Genomic DNA, 14018 nt, shown 5'->3' on the forward strand with positions numbered 1-14018 from the left:
GGCGCATACTTTTTGTACGCTCCGAGCGACCGAAAAGTCTGAAGTATCTTTCCATTTTTTGCGTCTGTGTGTTTGTACGTGTGTGCGGCGATCGGTCTTGCCCGTCGCCCGTTCGACGCCCCGGCATCCTCGAACTGGAAAATTATGCGATGAAGTGGTCAGCAACGAAATCCCGACAACTATTGGATCACTTTTTCAGGCTGTAATTGACCGGAAAAAAAAAAAAACAAAAAATATATCACAAGCTTTGGCTCTGAGCTGAGCACGGGTAAAGTTTTACTTTAGCCCCCTTTTGCAAAAGAAAACCTCCGTTTGTGGTTCCGTTGTCAGTTGCAGGACGCTGCTGGAGGTGCTTTGAACGGACTGGCCGTCCCAGCACTCATCTCATTTGGCGAAGGGTTTGAACGGTATGGCACGGTGGATCTCCTGCTCGCCCGAAACTAGGGCTTGATAGTGAGTGTACAGTTACTAGAGCTAACTTTCCCGGTGCGGTGATTAATAGTGACCGTTAGTTGGGGAAAAGCTTCATATAATTCACCGCCCTTTCCGTCTACCTGCCCCGAGTGATCGCTTTGCCGGTGTGGGGTGGAAGATTGCGTTTTGGATGATAGTTTTGAGACGGCTCTTTCATTGCAACTATCTTTATACGCTTTGCCAAAGGTGACCTTTTGATGGGTCGTTGATAAACCCTGGGTGGAACCTATGTAAGGGAGTTCAAGATAATGTTATGCAAACAGCTTGAAAGTGATTAAGGGTAATGATTCGTTGCGCGTTACATGAACTAAAATAATTTTCAAAATTTTATAAAATACAGCACAATAAAACTTGACTTCAAATAAGTCTTAATAACGAAAGATAGATAAGATAGGATTAACATTTTCCGTCTCTATGAAACCAGCTATAAGTGATTTCCCTTAGAACACAACAATGCCGCACCATCACACATGTATATATTTTTCTTCCTGTTTCAATAGATATGTCACACATTTGTTCTTGATCTTTGTTTCTCAGCGCTGAGGACAAAAATCTGTAGGTGGATTATTTCCACCCCATTCATCATTCGTTCCCTCTAGATTCGCTCTCACTCCTTGCCCGGGTGATATGAGGCCCATTCCTTAACGCCTCATTTGTTCCATTTCGAGCGAACGCTTTGAGTCAGTTTTTCTACCATTGATGAGGCTTTTGGGTGCAATTAGGGTGAATTTATGACTGCTGTCTTTCAGTACACCCGGTCTTCCCGTGTAAGCATCTGCGTGTGAATGCGATGCGAGCCGAGTTGGAGCTTGAACATCCGCATCGATAAGCCGTTAACGTTTGCGATCGAATGTGTCGTGTGGTGTTGTTTTGTGGGGGGAATGCTTTAAACCTCACGGCTGATTGGATCGATTTGCCGACAAATTCTGTAGAATGATACTGAATGAAAAGGAAGCATTTCCTGGCGTACATGGCGCTGTATCGTAGCCCTGGGCAAGGAATCAAGATGAACGCAACAAGAGTAACAAGCTGTTATGTGTTTGTAATGTATTTCAAGGCTTTGCAGCATAAATTAAACCTAGCTTAACAGAGTACGCAGCATGTAGCTTGCTTAAAAACATCAATATGCTCCTGATCTAATGCCGTTTCCTGCCTCATCGTACGACAGACAATGGCTGACGGGTTTTGTTTTTGCAGTACGCACTACGGCAGAGGCTTCTACCTTTTTTCCGACCCTCAGAATGACGAGGCCTCAGAAAGATGACGAGAGATTATTAAGTGCTTTGTGTGCAAATGAGAGCATAAACTGGGAGGATATGAATTTCACTGCCACCTACCCGACCGACACTGTAGGCCATAGTCGTTAAGCAAATGGAGTGTAAAGGTAAGGACAGATGCCGATGTTGAGGGCCGCATCCACCGCCGCACAGGCAGGGATCGAGACGGGTCCGCTCGAACGAATGACGCCTGCACATCAGCATTTATTTAGATAATTACGGACGGATTATGTAGCCCGTTAAAATTAACTACCGCAGTGTCTTTGCCGGGGGAAACAAGCACAATACGCCATGGTTCGCATTACATGGACGTGCCCATTCGGATGAAAATGACACCGGTAGTGAAAGAGCGTGCTGCCTTGGGAGCCATTTTTTCGTTAAGCAAATATCAAAGCGAGCTTTTGCTGCTTGCGTCAAACGGGAGAATCGAACGTTACTGGGTCAGAAATGAAAAGATTCGTAACGAGAGCCTCTAATTGCAGGCACAATGTCGGCAAGGATAAGCGCGTGATGTTGGATGGTAATGCTTCTCAGCCAGCCACTACACTCGCGGGAGCTGTAGGAAAAGGGTAGGTGACTTTCGGTTTACATAAAACCAATACCATATCAGTGGATATCAGTATCAAAACCTGAAACAACCTTTCGTAACCAAATCCATTTTGTTAAAAGGCATCCATCCATCGCGCAGTAATCATTTGTTAAATGTATTCACTATTCTCGGAATGGATTTGGATTCGGTAATGGTTAATGATCATGCAAATGGATTAATTCACTTTGGTTGAAAGGATTTTATTTTCTGTGTCTAAATGGCCATGCGCGTCAGGTACACCACACCATAGTCATTAGAGGAATGATGAGGTACACAGGAATATTTTTGCTTGTTTGTTCAAATTAAAAGAAGCATAAATGACAGAAGATATTATTATGATTACTTAATATTTTTATGCTTTTTATTCAGATCGAATGCTTCAATCTAAGCTGTTTTTTCAAACTAGACTAATGCGCTCTCGATCAATTTAAAATATAAATTTAAAGTAATTTGACGACTTACCGTGCGTATAGTCAGAATTTGACAATTTGGTGCAATGAAGCGTGAAAAAAGATATAGCATGACTTCAAAAGGATTCATCAATTCAATTTCTACTGTAATTATTTCTATACTTTACACCTTTTTTTAAGATTTTACCTGTGAAGATGGTCAAAATTGACATTTTGAAATTGCGGTTTGTGGCCCTGAAAACCGATCGCTTAGGGGCAGGAAGAAGGAAGCGAAGGACGGTGGCATAATTAAAATGCCATAACTCCCGCACCATATTAGATTCAAAGCAAGTGTTAAATGTGCTATTCGCTAAAATAATTAAAATATCCTGCACTTAACAAAAACCTTGTCCTTCATTTGATTCGAGAAAGTAAGGCGTAGATCGTTGTGTTTCTCCGAAGTTATCTTCACCGCACACGACCAATCATACTGTCCAAACAGTGGTATCGTTTCGTATGAAACTAAAACCCGTTTCTCTGCTTCATGTTTGATTCGACGTAAAGTGAAAAATCTGCACGTGCTGTGCTACAACCCCAACAAAAAAAAACCCCCTGAACCTTTATCCCTTCCGGCACACATATTCCCGTTTTCTCGCCAAGCCTAATCCGGTTGCTGGCCGCTGGGTCATTTTTCATTCGAAAAACTGTTTAAATATTTATCCTCCGTGAGGGAACGATCAGGCCGTCCCACCCGAAGGCAGTTGATGTGACCCCGGCCAACAATCTTTTCATGCTAACCCCCCAACTCCTTGTCTTCCAACACGCAATCTCTCATTGTCACCATTGCGCTTCCGGCAAAAGGGCAAATCCGATATGGAGTAGGTCAGCAAAAATAAAAAATAAAATAAAACCTACCCAAACTAACACACTAAAAAGGTAAAACACGAAATCGGTAGCAACTGGCACGGGAAGTGGGAAGCAACAAAACTTTTATGTCAGTTCGGAGAAAATTTGCTTCTCATTTAGGGGGCCCACCACCAGAGCAGCCGGTTTGCGGTGTTCGCGCTTCGGCCATCCTTTCGGGTTTGCGCAGCCCCGTTTGCTTTTATTTCTCTTTTATACAGATCGGATTTCGTCAAGGTAAACAGAGGCCATGTTTTCATTCCATCCATCATGGCTCCCGGTTCCGTGGCGGGAAGGATTGTTTCATCATTGAAGCTTCCAGCCTTTGGTTGTTGCTTTGGATTCACATTCAAGAAATTTAACATTAAATATAGCGAAAATGGCTCTTCGGTGCTTTTTTGTAGTGCGGAAATGGATGTGCACGTTGAGAAATGGAGCCAGGCATGATAGGATTGCTTGGCTAGTAGACATACATGTTGTTGATAAAGCAGTCTTCGCAGGAGCGATCATTGGGAATTTGTGTCCCCGTTATGGTGTTGTGGATTGGTACGACAGCTATAACCGCTCAATCTACTACAATTCACAGGGTAAGGTGAATATGAGTATGTGGACAAGAAGCTAAAAAGTATTTTTAAATCTTTTCCCAAACTTCTCCCTTGATCTTTTGCCACCAGAGAACAGGTAGTAAACGGTCTAGGAGCAGAGTGTCACAATTTCACTCGTTTGCGAGGGTAAGCGGGATCAGGGGTGAAGAAAGCAGGAAACAATATCCTTTCCTTCTCGGAACAAGTGGTACCATTGTCCGCACGCCATTGTACGGCCCTGTGTGCCCTGTGTACTCAGTGGGGAAATTAACAACGAAAACTTTCAGTGTTTTATACTGCTTATCGTTTTAGAATCCTGGAGGAAATTTACGGCTCATGTTCAATCTCTAGCAGAAGGGAAAAGGTCAGAAAAAAACTGCCATAAAAAATGAAAGAGTATTCACCTTCCTCCCTTACCTTCCTGTCCCCTATCCCTCGCAAAGGGTTCACACGCCTGTGCAAGGGGGAGAGCTCCAGCAACAAGACGAATTGCAATTTAGCAGCCCACTGACACGGTCCGGTGTGGAAAAAAGGTGTACGTGGCAGTAGCAGCTTGAGGACAAATCGCCAGCAACCTCCGAAAATGAAGGAAAGTCAGCAACAGCTCCGAACGCTCGTAAACATGGCGGCGAAAGGAAAACACTTCACTTCAACACCACCTCACCCCACCGAGCGCCAAGGTGAAAAGGGATGAACTTTCTAATCCGAAATGAATACAAAAGAAAAATAGCACCCTTTTTTTCGTTCGTAGTTGCTCCCACTATTCAGGCCCTTGTCGGGTTACCGGCCCGTTTCGAGAGAGCGCCGTACGCCGAGGAGGCCCCGAGGACCGGGGGACGAATTTTAATTAACCCTTCCACAAATTGTTGGCCCTTTCATTTGTCCTGCCGGTGACAGTTTATCAGCTATCCTTCATCGTACACAAACGCTCGCTTGCAAGCTAACCGAAATACAGAACTACCAGACACGAGGGTATTGTTTGTATAGGTGGGGAAGAGAAGTGGGGGGGGGGGGGGATAGATGGGGTTTAAAAATGGGATGTGAGGAATGGGGTAGGCGATAAGGCGGTAGGGCTATAAAATGGGTGGATGGTGAAAAGCTTGCGAAAGCTTCGTATGTAAAAGATTGAGAAAATACGTAAAGATTACGGTGAGGCTTAGCAGAAGGTGTGAGTTTTTTTTGTATTAAATTTAGAAGCAATTCGGGTTGGTTTTTGTCTTACATTATTTTGCCTTTTTCCGCTATTAGATCATCGCTAATGCCATCCACAGCAAAGCTGGCATATCGTTAACTGTATCAATTGTTTGATTGTTTTGTTTTGCAATGCATGACTCCATGATACTGCTGAATGTTGGTTTCCGAGATTTATCAGTGGCACGTAGCTGAAAAGTCAGAGCGTGTTATGAAGGGGTAGTCTGATTGGAAATTGATTCTGTCCGGTAGGACCTGACGAATCAGAATGATCGACAGTATGCTTACATTATAATCAACATGAATTCTTCTATTTGGCGTAACCGGGCTACGCGGACATGCCGGTCTATACTATACAGGCTTTCGAGACTTAATTTAATACCATGCAGCCGGATAATTAGTCCTCACTACGGGTGGACGAGCCATTGTAGACTAGAACTAATGACGGGCATGTTGCTACGTCGTGCGTATAAGACTGGACCACAGGACCGCTCCCAGTTATTACCAGTTATACAGGGTTTTCCAGGAGTACTCATACCTGTGGGACACTTTATTGACTCTTTTTTAAGTGAAATGAACTTAATGTAACAGGAATTGCACTCTATATCCTTGTTGGACAAATCCAATAGGAATTTCTAAAAAATTGTCCAAAAAGGGTGCCATAGATTCCAATTCCCAACATATCAAGCTCACTTCCTATATGAAAGAGTCGAGAAAGTGTCCCACAACTATGAGAACCCCAGTGTTATTGTTGATAACAGAGGAAAACATCGAATGTCAGCGCAAGTGTCAAGCAGTGACATTTGACCCACGTTACTGCTCGACTGTGGGACTGCTCGACTAATGATGAGGATCGAGCAAATCGCAAGCCCGCGAATTTGCAATGGTGGAAATATAAAAGGGAAATTTGGGAAAGCACTTTCTCTTTTCTCATCATCACCGCGTAACTAGAAGTAGTGGAATTTTTTAACCATTTTCGTTATAAGAACTTTACTTATAACACTGTTACGTACTGCGTTAATAGAATTTCAATAAAGTGAAGTTAAGAGAACCTAACTAATCGTCGCGAGTGAATAATTGCGGGAAAAAATATATATCACCGGACGATGCTAACGCAACACCCAGGAAAAGCCTGTATTACCTTAATTTCTTAACCATTTCCTAAATGAAATAAATACTCTAGATCGTCAGCATCAGCAAACATCAAGTCAATGTGTGCCATTGCACACTATTTCGACAATAAGTGCATATAGAGGGGGATTTTTTTTTAATTCTCTGGATGAATACTGGACGAGCACATTGTAATAGAAACTCCATCTCCAAACCGACATTAGTAGCGGAAAATTAAGCATCGAATGAATCCTGTTCCTGCCAACCATTGATGAAAGTTGAGCAAATGGATGCATTTTACCAGAATGATCGGAAACGTTGTGAGATTCAGTTGGACTACTGAGAACGAATGCACAAACTCCCCGGCATAAGCTAACCACCGTACGTGGGTAGTTACGAATGTACTTCAATTAGACAGACTCTGTAACAATACGACCCTGTTGCCATAGCACACAAGCGGCAGGACGATCATCGGGAAGCTCCGCAGTACATTACGCCGAGTATCGGGATAATTTTCCACTCTAAATGTATCTTTCATTTCCGGGATTGGGTGGCTTCTTTTATCCAGCGCCGCACGTTTCAGGATGCATCGTTTTGCACTCGCCCGAGGTGCAATGTGGGACCACGGAAATGAGGCATCTTATCCCTTCCCGCCCGGTAGCTTTTCTCCGATCTGCCATCCAGAACCGTGGTAACATGTAAAGCATTTCAGAGTGAAAGATAATAAATGAAACAACAAGCGCTCCACACATACACTCATACATTGGAGGCAAATTCCTCGCCGGCAGATGCTACTATTGCTGCAGATGCCGTTGCGTGAGAATCCCTTTACCCGGAGGCTGTTGCTCCAGTGTGATGCGTCTCCATTTCCGGCAGTCCGTCAGGCTTGGTCGGGGTAAAGTTGCCGGATAAAAGTGGAACAGTGTGTAATAATGGGAGCGAGAGAAAGGGAGTGGGAGTGGAACTGTACGGAAGCTGAAGAAGGTAAGGATACGTAGATAAGTGTTAAAAGGAGCACAATGCGAATGCGGCAGGCGTTCCGGACCGTGGTTGGCAAACAGCAGCACCGTACGAAATGGGAAATGTTAAACCGCTTGTATGTTCTTGAACTGCGTGGAGTGTGCGCGTTGAGGAAAGGGACAGGCCGGGGTAAAGCTTGCGAATGACTACAAAGTTGAAGCTGGAATGTAGAAGCGGATCCATCGTGCGGACACGTTGTACGGGCATTGTTGCACATGTTCCGTACGATGGGTCCCGTGCTGGGGTGCGAGAGCGGGGCAACAGCTTGTCACTTGATTTTGGCGCAAAGAAGGAAGAGACTGCACACTGGCCCAACCATCGACAGGCTGGGCGGAAAAGCCAAACAAAAACAAAGGACAAATATTTAGCAGAAAATAGCATGTAAATACACTCCGCCTTCCGGGCGGGGACCATTGCATCCACTATCATCAGTGAAAGTCGACCGGCTCAACAAAGACATCCCCATATACCATTGCCGGAGATCTGCCGGCGCTCTCCTGAGGGAACACGAAACGGAAGCGACCGGAAATGAGTACGGCAGCAGTGTGTACCACAGTGTGACACAGGGTGAGCGAGAGTGTGTGCTTGTGCGATGCAGCAAGAGGAGAGCGGGACGAAAAGCCAAAACCATGATCACATTGAACAAGCGATTGAGGGAGAAAGAGAGAGAGAGAGAGAGAGAGAGAGAGAGAGAGAGAGAGACAGAGAGCTATCTCTCTAGTTCAAACGATGGTTAGTGACCGTAACGCTGATCATCAAAGGTTCCACTGCTAGCGGACCCACGCAAAGAGAATTCTTAAGTGTACCGAATAGCAAGCTACTACCATCGGGTAGCCGAACAGTGCAACTCGCCGAACCAGCATAAAAGCGCCAAAGATGATGGTCACGATAGCCTCCCGACGTATTTTGGAGGTCTTTGGTGGCCACTCGTGCAGTGTTTGCTTGTTGCTTGCCATCGTTTGCATCGTTGGTGAGTAGCATTCCTTTCGGGACGGTCCTGTGCTGTAGCTGGGGACATATCAAGACCTCGGTAATACAACCCACCCAGCACCAGAACAGATACCAGGGGCAGGGCTGTATGTGCCCAGAGCAGATAAAGCTTGTCTTCGACTACGTGTCAGCCGTTAAGCTGAAGCCATTTAATCTTGCCCAAATCGAGCCCTGTTTGAGCTGCTGGTTTGAGGACACACGAGAACAGCACAGTTGTCTAAACTCACATTTCCCATTGTGGCGCTTCCGTTCCGTGTGAGATTCAGGGTTGGGTAAGGGGAGGGTGCATGTGCCTGGCTCATGTTTGACTTATTGTACTCGGCAAAAATTAACAGCAAAAATTGTCGACCCCGCATTGGGCGTTTTGGGCAAAAGCAGCGAGCGCAAAAAATAGTCAACCGACATGGCTGACAGTGACAGAACATTCTGTCAAAAAGCCACCCGTGGGAATTGGACATTTCTCTCTCTCTCTCTTTCTCTCTATCTTTGTGTCTGTGTTTGTCTGCTGCACAAACAAAACATCGCTGTGTTTGTTGAGTTTTTACAAGTGCAAACGCTTAACTCGTTCCGTTTTATTTTGCCTCCCGTATACGTGTGCCATCCACCGTTCCCGGCCCGACTGATTATGATGAACGCCAAGGGACACTCCGTTTGCAGACCGAGCATTCGCTTGCACTGTAAGTACCGATGAGAGGGGATAGTAGAGGAAAGATGAGGGGGCATTTTTAATCGTACCTCGCCCGGGTAACACTGTCATGCACAGGGCTACATTTCAGTCCCTTGGAGGGACTTAAAACACAAGATCAAAACATGGTCGTCGGGTTAAATGAGACGAAATGTCCTTAAAAATATAGTTTTTACTCTAAAAGGCAAAACCCGTAGAGGCAATGCTTGGTGCTTAGCAGACATTAACGCTAACGGGGTGCGAGATTGGTTTGGCGAGATACAAATTGTCCCGACATTGCCGTGCTTTGAAGGCATTAAGCAAGCATGCAAAATATTCAATGTTAAATAGCTTTTTATACCTTTGGAACCAGTTTGGTTGAGAAGTGGATACTTGGCAAACAAGTAAAAATTTGAATGATTTTTGCTCAACAAACCCAAGGAATAGATTTTTTATTCAGATTTGTTTTGTTCCTTGTCGTATTATTGTTATCATTCAGGGATAAAGGACCCGAAGTAGACATTGTTTACACCGACAATCATTTCTCCTTCGACCGAGTTAATTGGCATATCCTAGTTGCAGGAAATGTCGATTACTTGTTGAGTTGATCAGAAATTTAAAGGCCATCGTAGCCATCCATTTGAATATTCACAACAAGCACGTTCAGTTGGATCGATTCTCAGAAGTCAAGCAGTTGCAACAAAAAATGCTTCTATGACGTACATTGATACTGATACTTCTCAACAGTTCAGATGTGTTTTCCTCACCTATGAGTGTTTATTGCATATGAGATTTAAATATGCATTGTGCATTGCCACGTCTTCTGTGTCAGTGGAGCCAACGAGTTAACAAATTCTGGTTCGATGGTGGATGCAATATTTTGAAAAAAAGGGAAGTGTAACTTGTGATAATGTGTTGGCCGGTATTGTACAGTCGTTAACTCGTACGACTTAATAACATGTCAGCGTACAGCGTCATGGGTTCAAGTCTCGAATAGACCGTGCCGCCATACGTAGGACTGACTATCCCGCTATGGTAACAATATATGTCACTGAAAGCCAAGCTCACTTTCACTAGTGGGTACAGGTAGGCCTTGACCGACAACGGTTGTTGTGCCAAAGAAGAAGAAGAAGAAGAACTTGTGATAAATCTAATAAAAAAACATGAACACATAAATTGTTCTCCTTCACGAAGAGTTTTAATCAATTAAACACATTTTCCATAACGTAATTTCCATGACGAAATGCAAACATCTCATTAGAAGCTTAGGTTAGCAGCATACACAACCATGAGTGTTCCTCCGATCGCCTCCGAGGTGGACGGCTTTGGCTATTCCTGGAAATCAATTAGCAGTTCCTCTCCTCAGTTCCCGGAAATGCCTGAAGCGTTGCGTAAATAAATTTACTCGGTAGTCCATTATGAAAAGCTTAAGCATTAATTTGCGATTGAGCGTACAGCAACGCCGCCGGGGCTAGAGCATCGACGATGTCGTCGACAGGTGATAGGATCGCATGGTCCGTGTGTGAGCGCTCGTCAATCGCCGGCAACACTTTAACCATCAATAAGTGAGAAGTTCTTGTGCATCTTGGGATGGGACGGAAACCACATGAAAGCCATACCGCTGCTATGGACTGTGCTGGACAGAGTTCAAGGTTCGGTCGAGACCATTCCGAGAGCCTGAAGGAGTTTGGCACGTTTCCTTGTTCTTCCCGTGGCTGCCCTCCGCGTTCATGAGCTCACACAGTGTTTTGTAATTTCAGCTATAATTTCTCCGAATCATACAAAGAGCGTCAGAAATCAGCAGTGAGGGCGACGACGCAAAGCCAAAGGTGCCAGAGCGCGCTGTAATCAAAACCATCGGCAACAGCAGTAGCAGCAGCAGCAGCAGCAGCAATAATTTAGAACCAGTGTAAACACGTCTCCGTCAGCGATCGTGTCATACCGTAACAGCAAATCCGGTTGGCACAGACAGCACCAGCTCGTGCCTCGTGGAACCATTTCTTGCTTGCAGCACGTTCGTCCTGGTGTGCCGGTTGGCATCGCTCGCTCGACGGTTGTTACGAACACGCGCCAGACATCGAGCCAGGGTGGCCAAATGTCAAACGTGGTGTACATGGCCTGACCCAGACGACGATGGCGATGACGCTGATGGTGCATCCGGCATCTACCTCGGTCCACCGGTCGGTCACGGTCTTGGGAAAACATACGGAAATGGTGCTGGAAAATTGACTCCGCTTTTCATTTTGTTTATCTTCGAGCGGACCAGACATTCGGAGGAGAATGCGAATGTGTTAGGGGTTTGGATCTGCGATGGATGTCTTGACATGGGCAGACAGTGAGGGCAGGGTCTATGCCGGCGACTGCACGTCCTTTGGTTGGTTTGTGTAATTTAATTATGATATTTAATCTGTGTTTATTTTTGTGCCCCCGTTTTGATCCCCCAAGCGCCGAGCGATGTAAGTGTGGGGCGGTTTTCCGTGCCGTTGTAGAGTTTGTTTGAGCTGTTTCAGTGGAAAGATGTTTGCATAAAATGTTATTAACCAGAAAGCTTGAGCAGCAAATTACAGTTTGTGGCAATAGATTAAAATCTTTCGTGATTGCAGCAACTGAATTGCGTTCTTTTTATGTGAATAATCGAATACTGATTTTGAACAAATTAAGGTGTTCGTGTGAGTTAAGATTTGCAAGTAAAAATCATTTAATTGCAACGTACCTAATAATCTGTTGACAATTAAATGATATTTATTACCCTGACTGCGATACGTTTCACACATTCACTAATTGATTGATCGAAACAACTGTTTGCGCGGGGATCCGTTCGCATTCGCAGCAAACCCATCTTAAAGCACTTTCAATAACTCGCACCGCTATTTCATGTGTACGCATTTCCGGTTCACCGTTTCCCAACGCTTAGCGTGAAGCGTGGTGACGCTTGGGTGGAAATCAATTCAACTTGGACTCAAAGACGCGACTCGCTGCTTCACCGAAGGCACTGTGTGCCAGGTCAGGAAAGCCGTCAGGAAATTGTTATACGCATCCGAACGGTGTTCGCTTGATGATAATTTCTGCTCCATCTTCACCGGGTGCCACCCGGCATCTTAGGTTCCCGTCCCGGTAAGCCCGTCCCGAGCCGATTTCGCACCGATGGAACCAACCGAGAACGCACAGAGCAACCTCCGGCTACGTACGTACACCATTTGCCACCCAGTAGTAGTGGCATATCCGGGTGCAAGGGCGCGTCGGAAATGGCAGCGGAATAGATCGGAAGGTGCTGATTTATTGTGCCATTTCCTCCGTGGCCATAATCAACCGAACCGGGGCATTTCAAACGGGGTGATGGGCGACCGAGGTGAAGGCGGAAATGGGTCGAAATGGATCGTACAAAGCGAGGGTCAGGCACGCGACCGGATGGTCAATTAACCCGTTCGCTTTCGGGCTATTTCGCGCGAACGGTTAGGGACATCCGTTTGGTTGAGTTCAGCACTCGATATCTGGCCGTGGTGGTGGTGGTGGTGGTGGGGGCTGAAGGTGACGATAGCACTGTGGTAGAGACATTTCATTGGGAAGGAAGCGCATGCTTAGGGATTGGTCTGCGTGCTAGTGTTTTTCAACGGAGCAAAGTGCGCTTTAATCTGTTTGTTAAATTATGATTGTAAATATCAAAGATTATCTTTAAACTTAATCATCTTAAATCTGACAATTTTATCATAAATCCTTTGCTACTATACTAGAGCGTTATGCATTTATGTCACTTGAAACTGTTTGGATTAATTGGAATGCATTTGCATTAATCTTGGCAAACGATGCCATAAATTATGTTTCCGTTTGTAAAGGTTAAATCATATCCATCCACCAGCTCGTCTTGTTGAAGCACGTACACGGATTATTACCATTGAATTGATTTAATTAAACATTTTGCACCAACTAATGCTGCAATCAACTGCAAACTGCACACAAATTGGGTCACTATTGGGCCTGACACTGTGACGCTTGTGAGCTACAGTTAATTGAATTGTTTCACCGTGTTGCTTCTGTTAATCAACGCGTATGGTAATAGGCAATGACAGGCACAGAAACAGGCAAAAAAAACATCGTGAACCATTTGTTGTGCCGTGCCATGCAGACGACCCAAAACGGCTTTCCGAAGACATCGCCGGCAAACCGCGTCTCATCATTATTAACAATTATCATAACAATAATCCAGCTTGCTGGAAACGGGGTTCAATGCGTTCTCATACCACCGCATTCCTTGTTAGATGTGGTCAACGCTCCACTGTTGTGTTGCTGTTGCGGCTATTCTGATAAATTCAATTTGCAATCGGCTTTGATAAACCAGAAGCTTACATCGCATCAAACATATTATCGTTTTGAATTGCATCAAAACGTTGGCTTTTGGCCAGTGTTGCACTTGATGCGTTTCTGCCCGATTCCAACCACCGAAAACGGTAAAACACATGCCACATGCCTGCGCACATCGCGTCGGCGTGAGCTAAACTATTAAACACGGCACAGTATTTATTCCATCGCTGTTCAATGTATGCAAAATGGGAAAATCGAGTGGCACTAGAAATTATGAGCCTACAGCTTTCCACGCGGCGCGGGTCGAGGGCGGACGTGATCGTAGTGCAAGCGTGGCAATGTGTCCAATGTCGGGTCGGGTGATTGGGTCGAGTGTGGTAAGCATAACATGTTGACAAAATGGGTGTTAAATTCTAGCCTGTACGGTTTGTGGAACGTGCCCGATGGGCGCTGTTTTCGTTGATAATTGGAGAGCAAATGAAATAATTTGAAGGCATATGCATGCGCTAACGAAGTACACGTGAGCCT

The sequence above is a fragment of the Anopheles merus genome, chromosome 2R (assembly GCF_017562075.2).
Source record: "Anopheles merus strain MAF chromosome 2R, AmerM5.1, whole genome shotgun sequence".
Taxonomy (NCBI): Eukaryota; Metazoa; Arthropoda; class Insecta; order Diptera; family Culicidae; genus Anopheles; species Anopheles merus.